At 40.1% G+C, this 25598-nt stretch overlaps 1 protein-coding gene across 6 annotated transcripts in view; it reads left to right on the forward strand.

Moving 5' to 3' along the window:
* KCNC1 (potassium voltage-gated channel subfamily C member 1) overlaps positions 1-25598 on the forward strand; it is a 137551-nt gene that overhangs the window by 13564 nt on the left and 98389 nt on the right. The gene's annotated exons all lie outside the window — the stretch shown is intronic.

The following is a 25598-nucleotide window of genomic DNA, read 5'->3' on the forward strand; positions in this document are numbered from 1 at the left end:
GCAGATTTCAGACATTGGGCTAACTCCTGTGTCAGTGGTCTCGCTAAGCCTTGGATATCCTGCGGTAGAAAAATTCCCCTTTAGATATAGATGTTGATCTTGCAAAGAAGGTCACAACAGGAATTTCAGCACCATATCCTGATTTTCATAGCTCCCCTTGAAGTCAATGACAGCTGCAGATGGTCTCTTTAAGTTGATCCCCAAAGGTTCTTAAGCTAGGCATCGAAAACTTTTTTAAAAAGTCAGTTGTGATAGCTTTGTGTGTCTATTTGTCATCATCTGATAAGGACACTGCCAGTACTAATATCTCCCTGCATCATGAAGGTTCTGACAGTCTTAACTATTTATGAAAATACTTTTAAAAACTTATACAAAAAGGACAAGATATAAACAAAATATCATTAGAATTTTAAACAAGCATTCCACATTGAAGTGCAAAATACTCAAGACAATTAGGATGAATGTCACCTTGAAAGAAAATTCAAAAGGAAGGGAGCACAAAGCTTCTGCTGGGTTCTTGCAAATAGGGGAAAGTTATCTTTCACATGTAGGAATCTGGGGAGGTCATCCTTATTTTCATTCTGCTAGGAGGTGGAGAACTCTGCTATGAAGCAATTAGAGCCATTTGGTCCCTTATGCAGAGACTCGCATTACACAACCTCCATCAGACAGGAATTAAAACTGAGTAAAGCAGGCATCTACTCTGTTCCCTGGATCTACGTGGTTATGGAATACTGCACGGGGGACTATGTATCCATAGGCTTTTGTTTTGACCATTCAACTATCATTTTTATAAGCACCAATGTGAAGTACTTTGTACTCTCTTCATCCAGGTAAGATTTTGAAGGAGCTATATGTCTGCTGAGAACACCACACACAACTGCTCTTTGATTTTATGACATTTCTTGCAAACATAAGCTTTTCCTGCTCTTGACTTCAGCAGCAAGGTCTAATTCAGACCAGTGAGAAATTTCATCTAATCTCTTTTTATCCCGATTGTCCTAAATCTGTTTTAGAAGTAAGACATACATGTTTACAGTGTGAGAATTGCAGTAAATGCAAGCAGCGATACTAGATGTGAATGCTAGGAGCAACAGTTGGGTTTGGTTTTTTTTGCCACAAGGATATCTGATCATGTTGTTCATCTCAATAGCCAACCAGGTTTTATTTCGCAATGCCAGTCTAACAGATGTAATTTCTACTTATGGTAGCTGTGGGCACATCATTAATTCTCGTAACAGCAAAACTTACAGTAGGAATCCATTTCTGTGGCATCCCTTGCTCCTCACTTTGACAACTTTAGCAAAAGAACAAAAAAAAAAAAAAAAGAGATTTCTACTATGAGCTTGTACATGACTGTCCAGATATAGCAGTATTTTGGTCTAAAGATCTTCCTACAAGAGCTGTAATGTACACAGATGGCAAAGGGCTCAGAAATACATTCAGAAAAACACAGCAGACAATTTATGCATGGAAACTACATTCACAAGACCAGTACCATGTTTACTGAGAGACCAGAAGCTGTATTTTGAGAGGCATATCAATAAAGATTTGGATACAAATGGAAAAAAATATCTTCTCATTCACTACCTGCACTGCATATGATACTAGCTGTAATCAAGAAAAATTTCAAGATGACATGAAGCTATCAAGCTGCATAATTTCTGGTAGTGCTCACTGCAAGTCCTCACCGCAGTCCTGCTATTGAAGTGCCCACAGGCCACAAAAACACTCTTAAGCCAACTCACTAGTCCAAATTATGAATCTTCTAGTTAATAAAACTCACCACAGGCTTGCAGCTTAGGGTAGAATACATTTTTTCTTAAAATACACCTACCTTCATCAAAATGCTAAGTAGTCACTCATGGTTTTGAATCTCCCGTTATGCTGAGGCAGTGATTTTATATTTTAAACACATACGTAGAAAGAGATGAGCCAAAAGTAAAGTCACCATGCATGTCACCAGCCCCTCTTCAACATTTATTCCACAGTTTTATTTGTCTTCCAACTCCAGCTACTCCTAAGGGTTGCGAGGGAGGGAAAAGGTTGATGAATTTTTTTTGGTTTGTGTTTTTGGAAACTTTGCAGATGATGTTTAGGGAGCCTTCTCACAATACACAGACTTTTTGGCTAAGAAACAAGTTTTGGAGTATCAACAGTATTATATGTATTCTGCAGTTTCATATCTAGAGCTGGTCAAATAAATGTAGATACATTTTCTTTCTGGCAAGAAAAGATTTTTTTCCTCCCATTTCTCCCCCTCCTCTCAAAGAAGGTTTATCAAAGTTTCTTGCTTTTCTCCATGAGAAAGAATCCCTAATCCCTCCCCCCCCTCATTAGTTTGTTTTTCTCCCCTCACACTTACTTAATAAAAAACTGAAAAAGTAAGATGGTAGTCAGAAAGAAACAAAAAAAACCAGCAAAGTTTAAGAGAGAATGACCAAAAGATAAAAAGCAAATAATTTTCTGCACAAAATTTTGCTGAAGTCTTTGGATGAGGAAAAAAGCCTTGCCAGTTTGAAGTCTGCAGGACAAATATGACAAGTTTTGTTGAATGTTTTCAGGGAAAAAAGGATGTCTTTTTTCCAAATTGCTTTTATAATTTCCATTGAGTTATTTACAAATACACATCTGCTTGCAGTCCTTTAGCTTGTTTGAGGTGGGTTTTTTGTTTGTTTGTTTTTAAATCAGTTGAGAATAAAAACAGGTTTCCATGTAGACCGGGAAAATAAAGTCTTGCTCATGAGTTGTTCTTCAGATGATTCTCAGCCTGGCTCCGTGTTTCTCTAGCCCTTTCTGGGCACAAAACCACTCTTCCTTTTAGAAGGATCAACATCATCTTGTCCCTCTGATCGTTCCTCTTTCACCCAGAGGCTGTGGCACCAATTCTGTTTTTTAAACAATATTTTAATTGTTGTTGGATAACTGATCTCCTGCTCACAGAGCATGGGATGATATGCAGTGGAGGAACCACAGTCATCATCAGACATTAGGAGGACACTCTCTTGAAGCAGAACTACAGAAAATAGTGGTTCCAATGTAAGCAATGAGAAGGAAAATGCCTGGAGTAGGATGTAGCAACAGTAAATAGGAGATGGGAGGAGGCTTCAGAATTGGAAGAACAAATCACTGTGGGGACAGGGAAGTCTTACCCTTCAATGTTCACTAGACATTGAAGAACAAATAGCATTGGGACCCTGGAAAGGGAATGCAGGATGACGAATCACCAGCCTACTAGTAATGAAACAAGACTGTCAAGAGCTTGAAATCTCAGACTGTGGCAACTTACCGCAAATCCTTTTCCAGCAAGGTGAGAACCACCTAATCAGAATAATTCAAATGAGTTAGCAATATGCCAGTACATTCTGCATGTGCTGCAAGCAAGAAAGCAGCCCTCACAAGAGCCCAGGAAGAAGGGAATTTGCAGTAATAGATTTTGTGGTCAAAAGAGCATATTTTGCTGTTGCAAGCTTGCCAAAGAATAAAAAAAAGCGTTAGGCTCCACAGTGAAAACCCTCACGTATTATCACCAGTGCTAGCAGTGGAGAAGCCTTTGCTGTAAGGGCATTTGAAGATTTTGGATGGTGTGTTCTGATGCACTCAGTTTTTCCTGTGGCCTGTGAAGGTCAAACACCTTGACAGCTGGCACAAGAGCTTGTCAGGGGAAGAAAAAAAAAAAAAAAAAAAAAAAAGAAAAAAACCCAAAACAACGGCCAACTTCATCTCTTTAAGAGCTCTAGGGCAGAGACTTCAGCCTTCCAACCTAGCCAAACCAGCTTTTCCTCTTAAGAGAGTCCTGCACAAGAATTATGGCCTTCACCACACACACAGACTCCTTTCAGCTGTGATCCAAGACTAAATGGGATTTCAGGACCAAACAACAACTGGCCTAATATATAGGGCACTTGTGGAAGTGAGAGGGAGCCACAAGCTCTTGCTCTGTCAGTCTAAAAGATGCCCTGCAAGTTTTGGCGGCAGCCCCTGTAGGTATTATTCTGGGGGTGATTCTCATTGTGCGTTAAATCCATGGGACAATTAGCACCCCTTTGCTCTTGTTTGATCACATAAATTAAAAAAAAAAAGTCTACAATAAATGGGCAATCTTTAACTGAGAATATATGCTGTCTAATGAAAAGATGTGGCGTGTTAATGTATTCTGTTCACTGAGGACTCCAAGCGATGGAGCTGAAGCAACAAGGAGAGATAAGGTAGCAGACAGAAGTGGTACGATCCTGTGTACGAAGCACAGGAATACACCAACTCTTGATCTGACTTCAAATGTGACCTCTAGCAAGTCACAACTTCTTAATAGTGATTTACATCTATAATCAGGATATTTATATAATAAATAATATTTATATAATCAGATGATTTATCTACCTCTTCTGGGTATTGTGTAGACTAATTAACGTTTGCACAGTAATTTGCAGATAAATTGGAGATACTGGATGAATTTCCAGTATCATGTTTGCTTTAAGCAGGTGAAGTAAGGACATCTTTTTGACACAGAAAGAACTAAAGTTGTTCTCAAAATAAATCAGAGGGATCAGAAGGCAATCTTATCTTTGCTTCATTCTGATTATTCAGCATTCCTCAATAAGATTGACAGGAAATGAGAAAGCAAAGCTGTCGCGGATCAGGGAAGTAAAATTTAGGAACATTTAACACTATCTACAAAACCTTTCTAAACAACAGTTAAAAATTCAGAAGATTCTTTTTGCTCTCTTTCAGATGAAAAATTAACGCAAGACACATGCAGTAGAATGCGTGTAACAGATTATTGACAAATCTACTAAATAACTTTTAATTAAATAATGACAAAGTTTAAAAATGGAATACATATATCCCCAAGTAGACATTTTAAAACGAAACATATAAAATTAAAGCACTAGCAGACTTAATCATACCCTACATTTTAACTGGCACCTGTTTGCAGCAACCTCATAAAGCCAGAAGATAGTCTAAGTGAATTAACCCATCGTCTCCATAATCTGTGTATTCTGTATAGAGATGTCAAATTGAAGGAGCAAGTTATACATCAGCCCTGAAGTGGGAATACAATGAACCCTTGATTTTTATCTTGGCTGTTGTCAGAAAACACATTGCCTTCCCAGAACAGGCAGACTAAGTATGAACTGAGAGCTGTGTCTAGCAAAGTGGGTCTCTTCCAAGAAGACCAACACCCTACAGAATAAGATGCCAGAGCAGATGCTGTATATGCTGAAGCCTGACATATGCTGAAGCTCCCCGAGCAATCACAGGAAGGCACAAAGCATACTGGGAGCAGTCACCTTTTTCTCAGCTGGGTTGGCTCTATCTCCAGGATCATCTTTATATTATGAGACCTCTGACACAAAGGCATCAGACAGATATTGAAGACAAGCTATTCACTTCCTGAGGAAACATGCAGCCAGGAGTGGCAGAGGAACTATTACAGATCAGGATGAGAGGCAAAGAAGTCAGGACAGACACAGCAGAATGACACTTGGACCTCTTTTGTCACTGACAGTATGTTGGGACAAGGAGTAGCCTAGTTACTCCCCTGAAGACTCAAGGATACAAGAGTTGCACATCTGCTTTGTAGATACCACTCTCTAAAAATACACTTTGACCAGGATGCAGACCACAGAGTGTCTTGGAGATATGCGAACAGCACAAGACCCACTTGCTGGTGTCTCCTTCCACTGTAATAGTCTTGTAATTCTTACTATAGGTGAGCGGAAAGTGGCTAGGTGCCTTTGGTGTTGCTCAGGGGCCATCGAGTTCCTCAAAAAAATGCACTGCTTTTGACAAATTAATTCTAACTGTCATTTACCATGACTTACTTACTTTATGGCATACAGGGATGGCCTGAAATTGCTTATATTCTGGTTGTCTAATTCAAGGGATCAAAAGTGTCAAATTTGACCTCCCTGGTTTCTTTTTCTGGAGTAATTCCGGAAGGTACCAGGAATTACTCCTCTTCCAAACGGAAGAACAAAGGAAAGCTGCTGGAATTTTACACACACCACACCCCCCCTTCTTCCCTAGTGTTCACTGATTATAATTAACAGGAAGTTAATCAAAACTCAAAGCAAAACAAAACAAAGGTCAGAAAGCAATTATATTAGAAATGTTCCCCAGTCAATTGCTTGCTTTTCAGGCTTTAACAATCTTGTAATTTCAATACTTATGCAACCACCATAGAATTTTCTAGGTTTGAATTTTACTTCAAAAGCAGAAACTTCTCACCAACCAACCCCTTCAGGTCCAAGCACAAGAACTTTTTTCTCATGGGGGGGGGGGGGGGGAAGGAATGAGCTTCCTTTTAAGTCTCCTTCACACTTACAGCCTCCTCAGATGCCACCACTGCATCACGGAAGAAACTACCAGACACCTTCCTTCCTGCTTACTGCAGATCAAGTCAAGGGCACTTTGAATTATCCAGGAGACACTGCCTCATAGCACACAGCCCTTTCAGAAAGAAATCCTCCAGGGAAACCAGTTTATGGCAGATTTTGTATTGTGACAGGTTAACAGCATATGTATCCCTGTCCTTTTAGTACAGCCTGGAAGAAACAGTATTTGCTAATGCTACATAGCCAAAAAGCATACTTTAAAAATACACACTGTAATCAAATGTCTGTTTGTAACATTTATGACTTGGCAGATAGACTTGCACATCAGGCACACATTTTGATGGTTAATTTTGAGCCCTAATGCAGCAGAGCAGTCTATCTGGCTGGTGTCTATCCTTTTCAAAAGGCAAAGGAGTGCATAAATTATGTTTAAAAAGAGGTAGGCATTTTCTACCCACAGTGTAGAGTCACTGTAGGTGGATTATTATCCAGGAATACCGAAGAGGTAGGAAGTCTGTGATTTAACCCATTCTTTGTAGTCTCCTTGCCTGCTATTGTTTTTACTGCTGACAGCCTGAAATTATCCATATGATAGGATTTTTCAGGTAGTTCAGTAGCACAGTGGCTGCATTTCAGACAGTCAGCAGGAGTTAAAGCCCTAAAGCAAGGATTTTATTCTGAAATAATACCAGGTAAGCCCTGCAGTAGCATCCAGTTGCCTCTGCTGATGTTGGCAACTATGAGGTTGTTCCAGTTTACTCCTGTTAATATTTCCCTCACCAGACCCTGCACTACAAATGCCATATATTAGCAGAACAGGATGAACTCTAAACCATCTTACAGATGACCAGCAGGATTTTGAAGCCTATTTCTTCTGCAGTATCTTTATTACTGGGAAAACAGAAAGCAATAGCTTTCACACTGCAAACCAAGACATTTGTATGTCAGGATATGGTCATGACCTTTAGCTAATACAAAGAGGCATAGAGATGTTCAGCTGAACAGAGCTACCTGCGCTTACTCCAGTTGAGAACTGGGCCTTCTACATGGAGCTCAAATAAAATATTCTGAATTGTGATAAAGAAAAATAATCGGCATTAGGGCTGAGCATCCCTAAATTCCAGTGATTTGCCTACAAGTTGCTGACAGTGAGCACCCTCAGAAATAGGACCTATAGGAATAGCCAAAAAAGAGGAGGATTTATAAATGTTTAAGATGAGTTTTAGATTATCTTGGGTATCACTGTTCAACTTCTACATGCAGTATTTATGCAAAGAGAATATTATTTTGCTTGTCCCTAACATCTCTTTTTCCAGAAATTCAAAATACTTCACAAAAATGACTTAATCCTTTCAGTACCTCTAGTGAGATATGCAAGTATTCTTCCAATTTTGTCACAAAATGTGCAAACTGAGGCACAGAAAAAATCCCACTTTTTTCTTGAGCTATTCAACAGAAATCGTTAACAGAAATGAGAAAGGAATCCTGCCTCCCACTACTTAAAAAAAAAACAAACAGATTTCCCCAGACTCACCATTGTAAATAGGTCTAAACACATCAAAAGCAATAATACTAAATCCAGGAGTACCTGTGCCGTGCTTAGTTCCAATGGATGCTGATCTAAAACCTAGTATTTCTTCTCCCCGAGAACAGTAGCAAAGGCTCAGTATTTTCCAGGCAGATTGGCATCTGTCACAACACCTTGGTCTTCTTCCCTGAATACCGATCTTTGTTCTCTAGAAAACAAACAAATGTCTTACTAGACTCACTAAGTGCCACCACGATGCAGGCAGGGACATAGGCTTGTCCCCATCCCTTCCTGGCCACACTCAGGGAGGAGGCCACGAGCTGCTGGCCAGTGCAGCCTCTGAGAGAAAGAGACCAGGCAAGGTGAACCAGACCTGCCTTTTGAGAGGGGAAAGAGGGGATATTTTGCTATTGCAATGAAAATAAAAGCTGCACCATGTAAGTCAGAGGCGGTCATGCTTGAGGACACGAATGAGAGAGGAATCCCTCAAGAGGGGAGGGGAGCACAGAAACATTTCACTCCTCTCCTCGGCAGCAGCATAGCAGCTGCCCGCCCCACCTTCCTCCTTGCCATCCTCTGCAGATGCTACCCTTAGTGACTTGGCCATACTGGCTTGCAAGGTGCTTGGTTTAAAACTATTGCCAATAAACTGAAATTCTTATTTCTGCTCTGAACCTCAGGGGCACTCGGCAGAATTTCCATCTTAGTCAGACATCTCCTACCCCATAACAAAGGATACTAAATAGTACCAGAACACCTTCACCTTCCTCCAGCAGCCTGTGCATGGGATTGCCTAAGGGTCCCACTTTTAAATCCCACACATGTGGAATTTATCCCTTCACATTCCCGTTTCTGCTTATAGCAATACTTCAGTTAATCCGTTGAGATCAGCCGTCATACGTGAAGCATTACAGTTCAGGCTCCTTGCTAAACAGAAGTCTGGGCAATGACTTTCTGACTACTTTAAACTCCTGAGGTACGTCTCTCTTAAATAAAGCACTGCTCAGCTCTTTTCCTGGAGTTCTTGAGTATTTGTTGTATTTTATTTGATAGTTGACGCCTGCCACCCTGTACTTGCTGGTATAGCTGAGCTGAAATTCTTATCTGTGATCTTGTCGGGGATGAAATTTTTATTTTGCAACTATTTCCACCCAAATAAAAGAGAATACAAAGAAAGGAGAACTTTATTTTCCTAATCTTTTGTAACACACATTACAGGGAATGATTTTAAGATAACATATGAATTAAGGGCACCATCAGCAGAAATCTAAATTCTGTTTCAAGACTGCCAAATGCTGCTGCTCAGGAATAGATAGATATAGAGATTTCCAAAAATAATTTTTCTACCATGAAAAATTCACACAGGATTCCCACAAAAAAACCCCAGATTATTTAAAAAGCATACTACAGCCTTTATTATTTTATCGTCCTAAATGTTATTCAGTATTTTCTTGGAGGAACACCCAGAGGCCCCAGTAAAGAACAAGGCCATGCTATGCTAGCTCATTTAACTAGGGAGACTGAGATTGTTTTCAACGGTAATTAATACGAGCAAAAGAACCTTAATTTATATAGAAACACACATACATATATTTTTTTTTTAAACTCTGAGATTTCCTTCTTTTCTACAAAGGAGCCTGACTGGAGACTAGAAAAGACATCTTTCTACAGAAAATAGAGCAGAGATCCTCTCCCAGCATTAACCTCTGGGACTTTAAGTCATTACATTTTAAAATTTAGAAAAGTTACTGGGATTTTTAATAAGTTTTCATGCTCTTCTTGAGCCCTGAAAAGATGAACCGATAGCAGCCTGTGTATTTGTTTCTATAGGTGTGACTTACGAATAATTAAGTAATCCCTATACGTTTCTGAGTATTTCTAAAGCATTCATAAAATAGTTGTCTAACAGACTCCACAGCCAGCCATTTGCAGTAAGGCCTTTGACCTCCTATATCAGAGTCCACCAATCAACTCAGTTTTCCCTTTGCATATTCCCAAGTTTGTCCCCTTTTGTAAGAAAAGGATAACACCAGTGGAAACAGGCATTTAAATGCTATTTCTCAATATCTGTAGCTATATTTTCTTTTATTGCATATATACTGTACCTTTTTCTCAGCAGAATGTTTTCCTATCATAAGAAGACAGAAACTAAGGCAGTACATTAATGCCCATGTATCCAATTTTAAATCCCATGCTACTCCAACATATTAAACACAATTTTCCCAGGGAGAAGGATACTTTTCCTAAGGATGGCTGTCATCTTGGGTCTTGTCAGCTTTCAGATCTCTTAGCTGACCAGTTTTTACTGATACTTGATTTATTATTTTTTTAAATCATCTTTTGCCAAGGACCACCCCAAGGAAAAACGGATTGAGAAGCTACAGGTTTAAGAAACTGAAAACAGAAGGGGTTAGAGCTTGCTAAGGTACCTGATGAATTCAGGCATATACTGTAATGTGCTACACTATTTCTATAGAAGAATTAGATGCCACATTGCTTATATATTGCACACAGTTATTGTGACTTTCTCAGGAGACTGACTTTACACACCTCTAGTTTGCACCCTCTGTTAAGGGAAACGAATGAGGAAGCACAGCTTCAGGTTTTATCTGACTGAAGCAGGACACATTGGCAACTGCAACACTGGGAGCTCAGAGATCCAGCGCAGCAGCCTGGATGTTATCCATCTAATTTCAGTATCTAATCTCTCTAGACACTTATAATATGCCACTCACTGGTGTGCTCCATCTTAGCTGATAGTGAAATCATTTAATACAAGTGGGTAGTGAGGTAGGTGACAGGCTGATTGATGGCAATGTCTTCATTTAAAGCTATACAACAACACCAGACAGAGGTCTAGAGCAGCCCAGAGGTAGAGTTCTGCCTAAATTTGCTGGTATCCGTGCAAGTTTATCATGCCAAAGTGCGACTTATACAAAATCTACTATATCATTTTCCTAAAAAGAAGTTGAGCTACCTCAAACCCATTTCTTTAAGCAAAGAGCATCAGCATCTCACAGGATACTTAACAGTGAGATTACGGTGAGAATTATCATTTCTCCCTCTTGACAGCGAAAATCTGCTTTTCCACTACCTTATGGTAACCAAAAAGACTACTGGCTTCTTGAAGCTCCCTGTATTTTAACTGTGGTCTCCAGTGCCTCAGTGGCAAAGCTGGTGCTGTCTGACAACAAGCATGTACACGCACCAACCCTGCTCATGCTCAGTGTCACAACTCTGTCCTGCACACCATGTGAGTGGGAATCAGACAGACCCTTTGAGGCAAATTTGGTGTCCATCATTTGCTACAAATAGATGAGGGAAGCCAGCAAGCACCAAAAGCACAGATGGAAATATAGAGATGCTCCTGTAGAGAGTGGTTCCTGCATATTAATACCCATAATTAAAGCTTGGGAAAGTCTTTGCCCCTCTATTTCTTCATGGGACTCCTGCTCAGACATCCCAGAAGGACAGACTGGATCCCACAGGGAATGCCATAAAAAGTCCATTCTTGATGAGCCTCCAGTCAAAGCCTAAAGGCCGGGCATCGTGTAAAGAAAAAGGGGGCTGTACTGAGTTTAGGGAGCGGGAAGGTCTGTTCCTTTCCTTTCTTAAGGGCCTTGAGCATGTCAGGTTAATAACTCATGCCCACTTTTCTTCTCCGTTCCTTAAGTCCAGCTGGTTCTAGGGAAAGCGATGGCAGAAGAGTCCCTGTCCACCCTTGTATTGCCATGGAGACACAACCTGACTATAACCTTTGCACCCACAAATTCCCTCAAATCCAATGGGTTTTTAGTCTGTAGCCAACCTCTTGTTCTGCCTTAAGGAAAACATTAAAGGCAAATTAGGTCCTTTTCACCTCTACCAGCACTCTGATGGAAACTGAGTCCACATAGTTTCAAACCCTCTGTTCAGGAATGACCTGTAGAAGAGCTTCTGAATGCATATTTATTTAGCTCCTGTGGAAAAATCAAAACACATTCCCCGTAATTCATAAAGAATATCTGGAGGTGGTGGCTAATTCTGTCCCAATTCTTCCATGCACCATTCAAGCTCTACATTGTGGGGCTGTTTCCAATCCAACAGCAGCACAAAGACAAGCTTTCAGGAAAATCTGCATTGTCCAAGGTGTTCAAAGGTGCATACTAAAAGCATTTCCCTACAAAAGGCTGAATTTACGTTATTTGCAATGAGACTGTGACATACCAGCATTTTACACCCTTTGAACAGCAGGGATAAGATGAAGAGAATTTTTATACTAGTGATTGTCTGTCTTAATGAAGGAGCTTTATCTCTCCCAGTGCCATGTGTTGTTGCAGTTTCTGTGGTAACGACTGGCTGCATAGAGAAAGAAGCGGTGGCACAGAAGTCAGTGTAAATTGCTAGCACGTAAACAATGGCTACCTTGGGGGCTGTTTTACATATATACTTTTTTGACTCGGTTTACGATCAATTTCTGGAAAGTAATTGTTAATGTCTACAACATTTATCACTTGTATTTTAGAAGCCATTGAGTAAATGTCCTATATGACGTACTTTATATGCTATACTTTGCCAATACATAAATGCAACTTCTAATTTAGGATAAAACCCATTTGATTTTCGTCCATACAGGGAAAATTCATTCTTTAGTCCAGCCTAGAAAATCAGATGTAAACTCTCTCAATGAAAATCACAAAATAGAAAATATAGAAGTATAGAGTATAAAATATATCCACATATATACAGGCAAACCAAAGCAAATAGAAGATAACATGACATGAAAGGTAAGAGCAGATACAGCTTTTTTCTATCCCGTTTTCATGGAAGCAGTTGATGTGTGTTAATTTCAGGGAGCAAACTCAGGTCAGAACACCAAAGCTGCATAAGCACTTCAAGTGACTGAAATGAAGTGATGAAGAGGACCAGGCTTAATAGCTTTCATTTAAAAAGACAGTTCGTATTCAGAGTTAAGGTTTCAGTAACCATACGCAAAACCTTTAAAATAACTCAGGAAATGCCTTCAGAAATCAAGACTGCAATGGTTGGTGCCATTTCTTTCACTACCCACATCTACTCACACCCTACTTCTCTAGAAACACATTCTCAAAATGGAAGCAACTTCTCAAGCACCAAGCCGTGTTTTTGGTTTACTGAATTCCTGCAGCGTACTGAAGTTTCATTGAGAAGAAGCTAAGACATCCAGACCAAGTTGTTTAGTCATGAAAATAACGGAAGAATGGAAGACAAACAAGCTGCAAGGATGAAAACTCCTGAACTAGTTTTTCTACCAGCTTCTCACAATCCACATATGTTTTATGAAATGTGTTTGTGTTGGCTAGGAGACAGGACTAGCTGCTTAAAAAATGGGGCACAGTCATTCATTTCTCTCAGTCCAGCTCTGAAGAGCGCTCTTTAACACAGAGATTTCAGGCTGCCGTAACCCCAGCGTTCTCAACTAAATTACTTTCTTACCTGAAGGGTAATAGCAATACCAAACATCCCATAGAAATATGTTGACATATACCAACCACTTTGCAGCCCAAATCCTACTGCAGTCAATAACAGCTTTATGCTAGCAGAAGCAAGATTGAGCTATTTATGGACATCACTTGATATACTGGTTACATGGCCAAAAACAAACAGCCCCAGAACAATATATTGTGCTTGAAAACCCCAGTTCTGCTGCCATTGGATCTGGCCATGGCAAAGCTGACTTCACTTAGCTGTGGCACCCACGAGCCACGGTAATGGAGGTTTCCAGCTCGTCCTGGAACACCCAGACTCAGCAGTGCTACAACTGCATTTCCAGCTGGTACAGCACATTCTTTAATATTACATTACTTCAGTTTCCAAGTGGAGGTGGACCTCGAGTTGCTTTTCACAGGGGAGTCCTAGGCAGTGCTGCTCTTTGGCTTTGAGCATTTCCTTTCACCACAGGCAAGAGCTATTCCCATCACCTCCTGGCTGTTTGTCATTGCTCTCTGTCATATTAGGCTGTCACCACCAGGACTTCTACAGAGCTGCAAGCATATTGCGGTCAGTGCCGCTTCACCGTGAGGGAGATGGCCCTTGAAAGGCAGGCAGCAGCCCTCCTCTTCCAGCTCAACAGCTGCTCTGGTAGGGACAGCCTCAAATCACCCAGAGCTACTCTCACACCAGAGGCACCGAGGCTGCCCAGTACTACAGCGTAGGCAAGAAGGAGGAAAAAAGCAAAAGTCCCAAAGGCCACACAAAAGATAGCCCCCATGGATTAGCTCTGTTTTAACCAATTACAATTACGCATCTGCCATGTGTCAACAGAGCCTTCATTTCTCCTCATTGTAGCTTCTCCTTTGTCTCTCAGTACTATCACATAATCTCCTCAGTCAGTTCAGAGGAACAAATCTGGGCCAAATCCACTTTCAGTTTGAGCCTGTTCCTACTCAGGATTTTTAGATAACCCTGTGTTTGAAGGCAACTAGGATCTAATGCATGTCCTTGGAAAAGGATAGTCAGCAGCTTGTCTATTCAGAGGCCCGAGTTTGAATGAAGAATTCAGTGCTCAGTTCAGGCACCCATTTCTGTGAAACGTATTACCTGGTGGATGCTGAAAGGCAATGCTTAAGGCACCTGATGGGCACTGAAAGAGAGTTTTAAAGCATCCTAAAAGTATTCAGTGCTTAAGTTTCCCAATTTTAAATAATAAAGAATGATTTCAAGAGGAATTGGTACCTAAATTAACAAATCCCATTATGGATCTGTCCTTTTGAGAAATGATCCTCTCGTTAAGTTTTTTAACTGTAGAACAACTTCACTAGTTGTGAGAGAGATTAATACCCATTCTTTTACAAATTGCTAACTCTGATTCTACTGAAGTTAACACAACTTTTTCAAATAGAAATGAATGTAATTTGCAGGTTAGCTACAAACCTGCTAATTATTTGACCAGCATTTCACTATATCAAGAGAAACATCACTCCCTGTTTTTATCCAATTACAGGGGAAATATATCTCATTGCTTGAGTACATAAACCATCACCTACCCTTTGGTTTAGGAGATAAATGATTTTTAATTACGATTGGCTAATATTTATCCTAGAATTAAAACAGTGATAATAGCTATGCCATTCCTCAGACTTAAATAATGAGATCATTATCGCAATGCAAGCAGAAAGGAGAAGCAAGGTATGTGCAAAACAATCAGGCATTTAAAGATACTAATTAATATTTCAAGATGCCATGGGTTTAAACATTTCCCCAGATATTAATTACACTGCCCTTGGAGATCAGCAAGCATTTCATTATTGACTGCAATGGGAACAGAACCTCACCTGTATTCTGTTCTCCATACTTAACCAAACAATTCACCTGGTATTGACAGATGTCTGGGGCAGGACTTTTATGCTGCACTGATGCTAAATACAGCAATTGGCAGCATTCTCTCTGGCCAAGTGAATTTAGGCCATCAGAGACAGCATTTCTGTAACTACTCTTGACAGGAAGAATTATTTTCTTGAGTATTTTGCCCAAGATTTTAAAGCCTGTATTAATAATTTGCCTGCTCCTAAGCTGAATGACAAGTTGGTGCCAATGTTTTCTTATGGTCTTGTTCAGAATCCCTTAGCAGTCTAACTTTTCCTTAAAATGTAGATATTCTTCACAGTTTCCTGTGATTTATGAAGAAAACATGTCATCAGCATAACATGCCCAAAGTCTTTCAAGATAATGTTCCTGGCCTCCCCTCCTTCATGTTATCAGAGTGCTGTAAGGAAGAAAGGTCCTCAGACCTGTGTCAGCTAGGAACAGACTGCTGCCACAACTATCATCATCTGTTTAGCCGACGGTCCATTTCTCACGTGCTTAGAAGTCACCATCAGAAAAGGAGACTGCTTCAGGCTGCTGCTGACCACACTCCATCATGGAGCAATGCCAGGGTGCACAGGGACACCCCATGCTCTTGTGTGCAGGTCAATGATAAATGAACACTTCAGGTGTACTAAAGCCATGTAATCTACCTTTTCTGCCCACGTGGATGGACACCGGTCAGAGCGTAGTCTTACCTTGTGCTTTTGGCTTAGGCAAATATTTATTTCTGGGAAGAAAGATGTTCAGTAGAACAATAAATTAATGACCAAGGTTTCACGTTTCTGTTTAGCTGGGAGGGTTCTGGCTAGAAGCAAGCCTTGGATGCCAAGAGATTTATATAAAGAACATAGCCTTAGTGATCAGGTCCTAGGATGTGGGATGCAAAACAAAAACAAAACAAACAAACAAACAGGAGCAAGAAACAGAGACCTAGATTTATGATCCAAACCAAGAAGCCAAGAGTACTTGTGGAGATTCCCATAGCAAAGGAAGAGCAATGAGTGAGAACACAAAGTACTACAAAATTGTCAGTTATTTAAGGCAGAACTGGTAAAAATGAACTGGAAAGTTTCCAAAGGATGCCTTTTTGCTTTATTATTTATAATGGCAACTGCTTTGTATAAACTACCTTACACAATTGTTTTTGCCTTCACCCTGATTTATCTTACTTTCCTTGACAGATTCTGCCAGAACTGTTTAAATAATAATTTGATGTGCTACATGCAGATTTTCCTCTGTCTATCCTCCGCCCTCACACACACACAACCCAGAAGTCTTACTGCAAATTGCATAGGGATCCACTATGCAATTTCTCACCATAAAAGATGCTGCTTTGCTTTCAGACAGAAGAGGTTTGACTTTCTTGAATGCCATCCAGAAACACAAGAATTTGGGGGGGGGGGAAGACATTACCACTATGACACTTAGAGACAATTGTCTCCTTAGGGATACACCACACTCCCCGTTCACATTCTCTGCTTCATCTGCATGCAAAGCTTTCAGTGACACTAGAAAAAGAGCCAGATAGGGAGAACTGGTTGACAAAGTAGAGTTTTTTGCCTTTTGAGCACATTGCCCAGTTAAGAAAAGAAATCAAGAGAGATATAAATTCAACAGAAATATTAGTTCAAATTCAGTCTAAAATCAAAAACCAGTAAATACGCAGAAGGGGATACAAATGATAGGAGCTGCAGGAGCTGATAGCAATGAATGATATGGAACAGCTGAGACTTAAGTCCATTTTAGGACAACCAGAACAGGCATGGACATAGACAGAATTTGCTGGACAGGCTGGAGTAAGACATGAGACAATTTGCAACGTAGCAAATATAAGAAAAGGACATAACTGAATTTGTTTGTAATTTTGCTGCAGTTGACAGTAACAAGAAACCATGAGCCTGTTCTTTTAAGCAGGGTAGGCACAGAAGGGCATGCCCAAATGTTACATGCAATTTTTTCAGTTTTGTGTTCAAGTCACACATGCATGCTCCCCCAATTGACTGAATGAAATTGGCTGGACAGTGTTTTAGTTTGCCCACAGAATAATGTCTGGACTAGGCACGTGATTTTGGACGCTTTTTTTTTTTTTTATTAAATACACACCGAATTCAAATCTTCTAGAGTGGAAGGAAATAAAGCAGATGCCAGATCTTGATATGACACTAACTAGCGCAGGACAACAATGGTGCTTTTGTATACACACCCTGTTAGCTAAAGTCACTCAAACTTATGGTTAAGAGTTAGCGGCTAGGCTGTTACCTTCTACGTGGTGCTTTACAAAAGAAAGCTTTCTTCCCTGTGTCGCCTCTGAGAAGCCATGACTTGCAGATACCCGTGAAGTTCATTCAACCAAAGGCTAAGAGCTTTAAGTATACTTGAGACTGCAGCACACTTCAAAGGTCATTATTTATCACCATTCATCAAACAGGAAGCAATTAATTTTTAACGGAAAATCAAGTCAATGTATCAAGGGCTTTTTTTTGACATGCCACAGCTTTATGAACTGCTGGGAGAAAATGAGGTAGCCTGTAGGGAAGCAGGAAACCTTTTATTTACTAGTGAGGAGAATCCTAACAGAGGTGTCTCTTGTGTTGTGGTATGTAAGGTAAAACACAGCCAGATATTACAGCAACATTCAAAAGCACATAGCTCAAATATTTCCCTCTCTCACACAGCCTGTTTTCCTTCTTTCCAAATATTTACAGTGAGAGTTCATTTTCCCTCCTGCTTACCCTTTCACCAGACAAAAATAATGCTAGCAAAACACCCTGCACACAACCAAAATGAAAAAAAACAGCCAACAAATATAACATAGTCAGAATGAACCAGGCTAGTTTAATCTCATTCTGATTTAATGAGGCTGTTTTGTTTAACAATTATTCAACTTCCTTAGGAAAAAACAAAACCAGAGAGAAACAGTGCAACCACACTGCTTCCAAGAACCAATTCTGAATAACATGAGAGGACTGGAAGAGTCTTGCGGTTTCTCCCCTCTTAGGATATTTCTTTCTAGGCCAAGTGCTTTAAGAGGGATGCTAACCTGGCACATAGCCACAAAGTCCTCCCACCTTGGTTCTGGCCCTCAGGCCTCAAAGTCATTAATGCCTCCAGAGGCAAAGACTCTCCAGAAAGATTGCATTTGTATTGGCTTTGCTTCAGACAGCCCCTGCAACTCAGCTTGGGGGACAGGTAGAGAAGGAGAGAGAGGAAAAGTCCTTTTGCATATTGGGATATCACAGCTTCTGTTGCAGACGTAAAGAGACACTGGCAGCTCAGGGACTGCCTGATGTGGAGGCAGGCATTTAGCATCCAGTACATGCCAAATGAAGGGGATGGACAGTCAAATGCTCCACAAATGCTGTATCAGAAAGATCTGGAGGTACTCCAAACTCAGCTGATCCTCCTCCAAGATGCAAAATGAAACGCACATTCCTGCAAAATGGAAATCACATTCCTGATTCCTCCTCGCTGGGGAAGGAAGGAAATACTGCACAGAGAGTAAGGTAGCTTTTTCTCTCCTAAAACATCTCTAAAATGTCAGAAAATAAAGTAGAATAGAAAGCCATCAAGTCTCCTCTTACAAGTCACTGAGGGCCTGTGGATCCTAGGTCTGGCAGACATACCGAAGGGCAGATGAATACAAACACAAAGGATGAGTCTAGCAGACCACAGGACAGAGAGGTTCAGAAGCTGGAGCCATGGCCTGGTGGCGGACAGCCACACTCCAGAAGCAGGCACGAGGCAACCACTGCAAGTGGGCACAGTTGTCCAACTATGGAGCTGACAGATCATGCCCTACACTGGAGGAGTACCCTGGTAACCAAGCTGAGACTTGCTCATGGTTGCTATCATATCCACATGGTTAGGGCTTGCTCACCCAACAGCTCCTGATTGGCTCCAGTTGACACAAAAATCACAGACCCTAATGGTTTTCCATGCTAAGGCAGAAAACTAAAAGGACTTCTAACCTAGTAAGAATAAAATTATTAGCTGTAACGGAAGAAAGTTTTCCCTTCTGCCCCCCCCAAATCCAGCTTTCCTACCATCTTTGGCACTTCTAACATGTCTGTCTCCCCAGAACAACTGTATTGCTGGGACAGGATGGAAAAACACGATACTATATTTTCCAGCCACAAAGATAAACAGGATGCTAAGCTCAGATTAATTCTCACTAGGATCATCTAACAAAAAATAGCAGCAACAAAACATTTCTTAGTCCTTCTGCATGTGTTGCAGGGAACATCTAAATCGGGGGCTGTGCTACTGGGCTCAGTGTTAACCATTTTGCCACAGATGTCGTAGAACAATTTTTTTTCAGAGCTTGCTTTGTGAAGGGGCAAAATCCTGAAAATACCTTCATGACGATTTTTTGACACAAAAGGAGAAGAAATTAATTAGGAGCGAGACTATTCTTCATTTGAATCTAACAGGAAGCAATGGTTTGGGAATAAAAAAATAGAAAGCAATTCCACTGCCACCAGCATATCATCTTTATTTTACAATTTCTACTCTGCAGTATTGCATAGATCTTCTGCGTACTTAAAGCAGGTGGAAAGCCAGGTAGGCAGACAAGTATGGAGGCGTGAGTACTGATGGTGTTGGCTGGACCAGCTGGGTATGAACCACAACTGAAAATGCAACAATACATTTCACAGGGTTTTGAGCAAATGCTACAGTCTCAGCCCTTCCGTAGTAACTGGAATTAGGAGTTAATGGATCTGAGTATGTTCTCACACCACTATTACCATGGTCACTGCATTAATTTTAGATTATAGCCTTACTGATTTACAGGGAGTCCCAAGAGATCAAAACCAAACCACTGACCTTCCCACTCCTTCCCTTCTTATATCTTATTTCCAGAGAATCCGTAACAGAGCTGGTCAGATTTAGCCCTACCATAATTCTACAAAGTTCAATCTGAAACCTCTACTGTAACATGAAATTTGGTCTTGTTTACTGTACTTAAAGTTCTAAAGAGATTATTCTAAGCTTAGTATAAATCACTATGGAAAAAGTCTGCACAAAAGAGCGGGGATTTACAGACTATTTAATGACTTATCTGTACTCTCCATTTCATTCTAATGAAATAACTGGAGCTCTCTGACCCTAAGAAATGTCTTCAGTACCAAAGAATCATTATTAAAGATACATAACTGTGATGTTGCAAAAGAACCCAACCCCGTGTCTCTTGCCCTGCAGTTCTAAAACTAACTTAAGTTCAATGTAGTCCATAAGCATCAGAAAGTATTGCAAGTCTGCCAATGTCCACAGGAAGATTAGTGCTAATTGGTAGTGATCTTTGAAAAGAAATCAGTTTGGAAATGTTAAAAGGGAAATATAAAGTGGTGACTTACCACGAAGTCATGGGAAATATCTTTGCTAAGGAGCTGCACTAATTAGAGAGAGAGGGAAAAAAAAAAAAAAATATGACCCCAATCTAGCAAAGGGCTCAAATAACTTAAACCCATATGAACTGGGCATCAAAGTTATTCACTCTTCAGAATTAAACATGTACTAGCTGGACCAGGGCCCAGAAATAGGAGACATAACGCATCTCTTCCTTTCATTTTGAAAACTGCTTTAATTATATGTTGGTGATCCAAGTAAGGATTAACCCTCAGCTCTTTAGAAACAGCCTTCATGTTTTGCAGTTCTCAGTTTGCCCAGTTTTAGACTCAGAGTGAAAACATAATGCCAGGTACTTGCCCGCATAGGTGGCCCAGGTGCCGGGTGCCACATGCGGCATGGCATGGCACAGCAGACTCTCAGCATCTGCCTCCACCGTCCCAAGAGCTGAAACTGCTTCACGCCATCAGCCTGTCCCGCACCCTCACTGACAGTCAAACAAAACTCACAAGTCTTTTAGCCCGCCTCTGGCAGGAGTGCACCTCACCCAGCTGAGGGGCATCTGTCCTCTCTGCCTTACCCCACCCACCTGCACCCCACAATTGGGTCTGCCCAACTGTGCCCATCTGCTTTGCCAGTCTCACAAGAACCCAACCCGCTTCCTGTAATTCTTCTCTCTTACGACTAACCTTTCTGTAGCTTCTGAAACATGTGGCTGTTCTCCACAGGCACCATAACTTTAGGTAAAGGGCAAAAGCCTGGGATGGGGCCCTTCTCCCCGTTAAAGAGACAGTGATAGGCATTTAAGATGTTTTTCTGATCCCAGTAAGAAGGGAAGATACTCAACAGTTTTGAAAAAACGGTCCATTTTTAGTCAGCTACCAGCTTACATCCCTAAGAGCCCTAAAAGCCAAATTAAAGGAAACAGTCCCTGAAGTGGCATCCTATTCTGCATTCTTGATTTCAAAGGCAGGTATTCAGGATCCTATAGTTCACTGTATTCCTTTGTCCTTAATCTGGCAATTAAGAAGAGGGTTTTTCACAATATGTTCATTTTATCAACTCTTTTTCCCCTTTCAGAGGGCCTATAGTGAAAGACAGGTTTCATTGAAATCAATGACAGCACTCAATGACCTGAAGCTGGGTCAGTATTTCAATTCACCTCTTGTCTGGAGGCTAATTTCTAAACATGCATAAGGATTGCACGATGGTGTGGCTCCTCTATAAGAGCATGAAAATTCAAGGCTAGCAATAGGCCTGAAACTCTGTGCCCTGGTCAATAAAAATAGTGCATATACAAAATGCAGACTTCGTTCTCACCTCTAGCACAGAAGTATGGCCAACACCACTTATCTGCTTATTCTTAGGCACAGGAATATTGGTGTTCTTGGCTGTGCTTATGATATTTCAATATATTATAACACCATAAAAATCACTAAAATGCAATAACATTGTTGCACGTTTATTGCTTTTAACCAACTATAAAAACTAAAATGTAAGCTTTCTTTCCCTCCATTGGTTTTGGGAGAAAGCCAACCCTCACTCCACAAAGCGTTATTTGCAAAACGCTCCTACCTTGCCAAACCATTAGATGTAAACCTTTTTAAACAGTGCACAGGATATCATAAACCCTAGCTAGGCTTTGAACGACTCTTCATCTCCATTCTTTCCCTTTGGAGTCATAGAAGTGCTATTTAAACATGATACATGTTTTAATACACCGTCATTACTTCATATCTTTAGTCAATTACTTCCCAAGCACAACCAAAGTAATCCTTTTTGCTTAGCATTAAGGACTTAGAGACAAGGCTGTTACAGAGGAAGAAGATCTGCCTTAAGGATAGCCTGAGATTTTCTAGATACTCCCAGAGGAGGGATGAGGTGAGGAGTGAGGTCTACAAGTCAACTAAACGACTTCAAATCCACAGTGTTACATTAATTCTAATGTTATATTATCTGTTCATTAACTGGACTGGCCCAAGCAATCATCTTTTCCTTATGAGGTGTTTTTACTTCATCACTGTAATCAAAAAAAGAAAGAAAAGGCGTAGAACCTCAAGTCCAAATCATTTAACTTTTAAAGAAGCTTGACATTTATTTCCAAATTCAAATCGATAACCAATATAATTTTGCTTCCAGGTTCCACATTCAAAGCTGCAAGGAAGCATACCTACTTTTGTTGAAGAATCTAAGAGATTTATGCTTATTTATGCAGAGGCCTAACATACAAAACATAGCTGATAGGATTTTAATTTCTATCAAACTCAAATTGCAAAAAGTGCTTCCAGCCTGATGTAGCATCAGTACCAAGACCTACTTTGAACCCAATCAGGGCTCTAAAATTAACAACAGCATCTGGTAGGAAACTTGAAAAACTGCCATTCAAAAGGTAAGAAAAAACACTCAATTCCAAAACGATTAGGAGAAACATCCTACCAGTAATATTTGCTTGGCTTTCAAAGAGAATGCTCTTCCTGCTTGAAATCCATTCACTTGGCAGACCAGAATTGCCTAGATGCAGTTCTCTACTGCATAAACTTTACATTTTTAGTCTCTTTTAATTACTTTGATTTAGACAAAATGAAGCCACTTAAGACCTGGCAGAAAATAACCCAATTAATATTTCCCTTCTCATCAAGTCTTTAGATTAATTATGCATTCTAATAAAGGCTTAAGGACTTGTTTCTAACAGCTGCTGACCATTTTCATCTTAAACCAACAATGCCTTTAAACACATGCTTAACTTAATTGCCTAAAAAGTCCTTTCAGAGCAAATGGTTCTATTGATAGTCATCAGAAGTTAGGCAGAGGAGATGACCAGAACGTGAGAGGTTAGAACCTGGCAGAAAAGAACTTTTTAAAAAAAGAGATAAAATGATCTAACTTGAAAAACTTAATGAAGCAGGCAATGATTCCTGTTTCTCATATCTTAATATATTCTAACACTTGTATCCTCTAGTCTATGTATTCTTTCCAGTAAAATTTTCTAAACATTTTGTATTCCCAATTTATAAAGGAGAGAAAGTCATAGAAAAAATTGAAGCAATAAGAATTAAATATACTCATTGCTTCTAAAGTTTCTGAATACAAAAAAACCTTACCAAAATATTTCTTCCCCCCCCGTGAGATATCTAGACACTGTGGATCTCATCTCATTCCTCTGCAAAAGGAAAATTGACACTGGCACTACTGAGAATTTCAGCCAATCAAATGCCTCATGTAAAGGATGATGAAGAAATATCATTGCCTTGTCCCTAAAATTAAAAAAAAAAACTGTGCAAGTCTATCTGCAGCCCTGAAACCAGGTTACCTAATAGCCAGATCTGATAAACAATCTCCTTATGAAATTATCATTTACTACCAAAAGAATTCTAAGTAAGAATGAGAAAACCAGGTCCAAAGATGATGTTTCGAAATAGAGTTTAAAATAAAAATATATTTATTCCGAGTTCAGTAGAAAACACAAAATCAGCAAGTTAACATACCTTGTGTTGCTAGTGAGTGTAAAATAAATTAGCTGGTGGAAATTAGGATAACAACTGACCAATCAACACCAACAAGTATATTACTAAGGTCACGAGATTTGCAAAAGGCTTGAGTAAGTTAAAATATAAAAAGTCTCAAATTATTACACATCAGTGGACCTAGACTAACATAAATCTTCCATTAATCTTAATGGCAGCTACTTGTCAGGCATAAGAGTATATAGATGGTCTGCCCTCTAATTTCAACAGAATGAGCAGGACAAGCATAGGATGTCCCACTCAGCCAAGAATTCAGGGATTGTATTCCAAGTTCAAATATTAAGTAAGTACTCTCTTATATGCTTTTGCAAAAGAATAACAGGTAACAGTTAAAAAAGCAACTCACCAAACAGCAACCACCAAAAAAACCCCAGAACATAAAACCCCCACAACTTTTGGCAAATGTAGTTTTGCGTGAGCTGTTGGTAGGTAGGAGCTGTAATCCTGACTGTGACTGCCTTCAGATCTCTTACGCAAATCACTTAGAAGTGATCCAGATCAGAAATACAGGACATTTTCATTTCTGTCCTTTGATTTCCTTACTACAAAACAGGGATAACTAATCCCTGTAACTTCCTCATTATTAGAGCAGCTAAGGCTTTTAAGCACTTTAAATATTAGAAGTCTTCTATGCATTTAAGCAATGGCAAGGTCCACTGAAACAGGGATAAAACTAACCTGGACGTCAGGATTTTACCAGTGCAGTTCTGTGGCATCCGCAGCTAAGTGCAGGAAGGTAGCAGCTACACAGCGCTACGAGCAACACCACAGTAAGAAAGGTGTGCTCAGCCCCACACACAGATAAAAACAGTGAAAAGCCGGTGTGATTTTTAAGAAAAAAAAAGGAAAGCAGAAGCAAGATTATCGGGCTTGTGATTTCACAGAGTAGTTGGTCTGATTTAACTGCATTCAGGAACTGATATGAAGCTTGCTGAAATTAAGGGCAGTCTTTAAACCAAGCATCATGAGAACTCTGCTGGACTTGTGCATGTGAATTAATGCCAGTTATTTTCTGGAAGAACTCTGCACCTTTTTGTTTGCTGAAGATATCTGAAAAAAGATCTGCTAGTGGAAAACACGACACAGTGAATGCTCTAAAAAACCCAAATGACACAAAACAAGAAAAAATCCCCAACCCCCACAAAACCCCAAAACAAAACCAGCCCCCCACCCCAACTAGAAGCCTCAGCTTTCAGTTTTTACTTTTCATGGTGAGAAATAGTTGGTTATCACTCTGGGAGAAAGGTCTCTGTACAAGCACAGGATTATCTAACAACTGCTCATTACAAGCTCCAGTACAGCTAAGACTACCTTGATAAAACCAGAAACAACAAAGTGACTTGCCATTTGATTTCAAAACCCTGCCATTGTAATCAAACAAAACCATTATTCAAGAAAAATTTTGTAGTTTCTTGATCCGGCCTTATGGTTTCAGTGTTTGCAATGCATTTTTTTTTAATTAGGAAGAAAATAGCTTTCCCTCCTCACTCTCCTACATTGTACTAGCTCACTGAAGTTCAACATTGCATGAGCTAA

The sequence above is a fragment of the Nipponia nippon genome, unplaced genomic scaffold (assembly GCF_047370975.1).
Source record: "Nipponia nippon isolate SJK-2023a ecotype South Korea unplaced genomic scaffold, ASM4737097v1 scaffold_10, whole genome shotgun sequence".
Classification (NCBI taxonomy): domain Eukaryota; kingdom Metazoa; phylum Chordata; class Aves; order Pelecaniformes; family Threskiornithidae; genus Nipponia; species Nipponia nippon.